The sequence below is a fragment of the Aethalodelphis obliquidens genome, unplaced genomic scaffold (genome assembly GCF_003676395.1).
Source record: "Aethalodelphis obliquidens isolate GAN/ISIS:26980383/991018 unplaced genomic scaffold, ASM367639v1 scaffold31, whole genome shotgun sequence".
NCBI classification, from domain to species: Eukaryota; Metazoa; Chordata; class Mammalia; order Artiodactyla; family Delphinidae; genus Aethalodelphis; species Aethalodelphis obliquidens.
This window is the reverse complement of record NW_020837975.1, coordinates 11,853,414-11,857,661: the sequence shown is the minus strand read 5'-3', so window position 1 is coordinate 11,857,661 and position 4,248 is coordinate 11,853,414. Positions and strand designations below refer to the sequence as shown.

General features: G+C 36.7%; 1 pseudogene; it reads right to left on the bottom strand.

Annotated features, from left to right (window-relative positions):
* Positions 1–3,054: 3,054 nt before the first annotated feature.
* On the bottom strand, positions 3,055–3,350 carry LOC113630882 (60S ribosomal protein L36a-like; annotated as a pseudogene).
* Between the last annotated feature and the right edge of the window lie 898 nt (positions 3,351–4,248).

Genomic DNA, 4,248 nt, shown 5'->3' with positions numbered 1-4,248 from the left:
TGTCCCTCCCTCCCTCCCACTCCTCCCCCCACCACTCTGGCCCCCCATCTTCCATTATGTGTGGCGAAGTTTTGTGATAGATATCTTTTCAGAAGATCGGATTTTACGTCTGGCAATGCTCTACTATATATTTTCTGTTTCATGAATGAATTAGCTATGGCTGCAATACTGCATATCAAACCACAACTCAGCATTTAAATAACAAGCATTTATTTCTTGCTAAAGGATATGTGAGTCATCTGCATCAGCTGGGCTAGGCTGCAATCCAGGCTTTAGACTCCAAGTTGCGGGTGATGTTCATGTCTCATCCTTCTTAGACCCGCAGCTGTCTGAGGCTTGCCCTTCTCATTGGGAATGGCAGGCATGTGAGAAATCAAACTAAATTGCACAAACCTATTTAAGTCCCCTGTTCCGATCAAATTTGCTAACGTTCCATTAGGTAAAGCAAGTCGATGATAAGGCCCCTTTTCAATGAGTCAAGGAAGCATATTCTGCCTGATAACTTTGCAGTATCCTCCCATTGTGGGTAAAGGGTGTGGATGTATAATCCTATTACAGGTGAATGAAGAACTGAGACCAATAATCCAATCTACAACAATTAATTGCAGATCCTATCTTTATTATCCTCTCATTACTTTGAACTCTGTTCTTTCTAATTTCTTGAGTTGGATGATTAACTCATAAATGTTCAGACTTCTTTGAGCATATGAGGACGTACATTTCTCTAAAGGTACTGCCTTAGCCGTACCCCATGAGTTTTGATATGTAGATTTTCCTTATTGTTCAGCTGAAATAATTTTAAATGTCCCTTGCAATATGGTCTTTCACCCCAAAACTCCTTAACAGTGTGGTTTTTAAATTTCCAAATATATTTGCATATGATCTTTGTAATTGCTTTCTAGCTTAATTGTACTATAGTCAGATAATGTAATCTGTATGATATTCTTTTAGTATTTGTAGAGATTTGATGTGCGGACTAATGTGTAGCTAATTTTCATAAATGTTCAATTTATGTCTGAGTAAAATTTATATTTCTCAATTTGAAGTATAAGGGTTCAATACATGCTCATTATATCACAATTGTTATGTCATTAATAGCTTCTAAATATTTATTAATTTTTCATTTGCTTGCTCCATCAAAACTAATATATGTAAAAAATTCCCTTCAATTGATTTGACATTTTTCCTTGTTGGCCTCTCAATTTTTTTGTGTTATATATTTTGAGGCTATGTTTCAGGTGTATAATATTTAGAAATATATCTCATGAATTGAAAATTTTTCATTATGGAGTGACCCTCCTTAAAGCTAAAAGCATTTCTAGAGATAAAGTCTGTCTCATTTTGAGTTAGCTGTACCAGCCTTCTTTGGTCAGTATTTGCCTGGTGTTATCTCTTTCAGTTCTTTTACATGTGGCCTTATATTTTATGTTTGAAGTATGTCTTTTATGTACAGTTTCAGCTAATCTTTTTTAAAAATAGAAACTAATTAGACAATCTGATCTTCTAAATGATTTTAGTCCCTTCATATTGTGATTACTGAATATTAACATTTATTTCTAAAATCTTACTTTGCACTGCCAGATTTCATCAACTGTAAGACACATATTTCCCCCCACATTTAAACATCTTTGAAATTAGAATACCTCTATAATTGAAGTCATCATTAGCAGCTTTTTTCTTCCTTAGTAGCATGCAAAATTTAGGAGTATTTTACAAGTGATGTCATCTTACATTCTATGAAATATGACATCTATCCTCTTAAGTTTCTCTCCCCCTCCATACCTTTTTTTTTAATTTCTCCTTTTCACCTATATTTGTTTGGAAGTTACACATTCTGTCTGCACCATTCTAGTGATTACTCTTAGAATTGTCACAAGCATATATGAATTAGATTCTAAAACTAATCAGTGTCTCAGGTTGGATTCTCCCAAAAGCTGCCCTTAGGACCAGACCTTGAGTACAGGCATTTGGGAAGTGACATCAGGAAGCACAAACAAGGGAAAGGGGAAGTGAGGCAGGGAAAAGAGAAAAGCAGGTCTGGGAAATGCTCATGAGCAGGTTATTGTGGGTAACGGGGGCTCAAATCCTCTGAACAACCAAGTGGAACTTGCTTCAGAGTTGTCCTATGAGGAGATAAGGAGGTAGAGGCATTTATCTACTGATCCCCCATTGGTTGAAATTTATCCCTGGAAGTGTTAATGCTCCTGCACTTCCAGGTTACACCTGCTTAAGTCAGAGAAAGTTCTATGATGCAGGAGAAAGACATCAGGCATAGAAGAGAGACACATGTGCTTGAGCAACACCTGGCAGCCTGTTACACTGTCTACCCCACTGATAAGTGAACTTAGGTGGACAGAGAATATGGGTCAGGTGTCAACAATGTCCACTACAATCAACATTCCTAAACTCCTCCTGCTCTTTGCCAAACATTGAACTTGCTCATTCCTATCACCTATCCTACTTTACATGTTCATCAGTATATACTTTATTTACATAGTTTTTGTATTCCTCTAAAAATAGTTTTTTTTTATTATTTTATTATTTTAATCACTTAAATTTACCTATATGCTTATCAGTTTCCTTGCTCATCATTCCTTCATGAGCCTCACTTCTTTCTTTGTGAATTAATTTCTTTCTTCCTTTAGTATAAGTTTTTTTCGTCATCTGAATTTTTTGGTTCCTAGATTTGGATAATGAGTTTGAATGCTGAGACTGAAAAGTACACCATCTATTTCATTCCTGGGTTACAGGTAGCAAATAGCAAGAGTTTTCATACAGAAGGATCTATGTATTTCAGCAGTTTTTTCAGTGTTTGTTAACGAATTTAGTCTTTGCCTTTCTGAAAATGACTTGTTTCCCCATTCCTGAATGATAGCTTGACTGGGTATAAAATTGTAGATTCATTGTTTCTCTTACTTCAAAGATATTATTCAAGTGTTGTTGATTAGAAGTCTGCTATCTATTTATCACTTCACTTTGGTGATATGTCATTTTTCTATTTTTTTTAACTTAATCTCAAAATTTTATTATCTTCATAACACCAAAAGATGAAGCTTAGAACTGAATTACTTGGCCCTTTCTCTTCTTAAATCCTCCCAGTTCAAAGTGTTTCCATCTCTTAATAGCCAGAATTCTTTGATCTGCAGCCTCAGGACAATCTTTGTCTTCTTAGCTTTTTCCCAGAAAATTGGCTCAGTCTGCCCACCGTAGCCACTCTGCTTCCTGTCATAATGCCACTTTCCCTGGGCATATGGTTGCTCCTTGCCCTTCTGGTACTGTGCCACCTTGTGGGGTTGGAGCTTGCCACACTTCCTACAGAAAGTCCCACCGGTTTAAGGCATTTTCACCATGTTTGCAGGAGCGCTATTGGCACAAAAAGCTGTGGTTGTTTCAAGATGTTCTCTGTTTTTGTTGTTCTTCTGCACTTCAGTGTGTCTTAGTGTGCATCTATTTTTATTTATGCCACTCATGATTGCTGTGATCATAAAGCCAGTCAAAGACTATAGATAAGGAAAGTCTGACTAGATTCTGCCAAAACCTTGTGGTCCAAAGACGGAGGGAAAAAAAGATGAAAATACAGTTCAGCCAGACAGTAATGAGATGAATGAACAAAATCAGTTGCAATCTGGTTGGAGGTTGAAAAATTCAGATGATAAAATCTCGTCATCAGAACGGAAAGAGGTTACAAAAAGTATTGGGTGGTTGTGTAGTTGGAACAGGAGGTATCAACCCCACCTGAAGGGTATAGATTTGGGGTCTTCTATAATTTCAAGATTACTAAAACTGGACTCAGTATGTCAATCTGTGATGCAGGAAAGACCACACTGGACATAGGCAGCTGCAGGTCTGGCATCCCTGTACCAAATGTGTCTGTTCAATATGCACCTCCAACTTGCCTCAGGTGACAAGCATACTGTCATCGTGAGTTATTGGCTCAGGAATTTAAAGTCACAGTAAACCTTACTGGGTTGTGTCTCTTAACCCCAGAAACATGAAATTATGAAGTATGTCAAACCCATGGCATTAATCATTTTGGGTTACAATCAAGATAATCACTGTGTTTGGCATTTAAAATACTTGTAAAATATAATTGAATTTGGTATATTAAAATATATGACAAATTGGCCTGCAATTCCAAATTAAATGCTTGATTCGAAGTTGAATGGTGTAAGTGATTTAGTTTATGAACAGTGGTAGAGTGGTTAAAAGAACTTGCATTAGAGAGTTGTTTGATAATGTGGGAAGGAT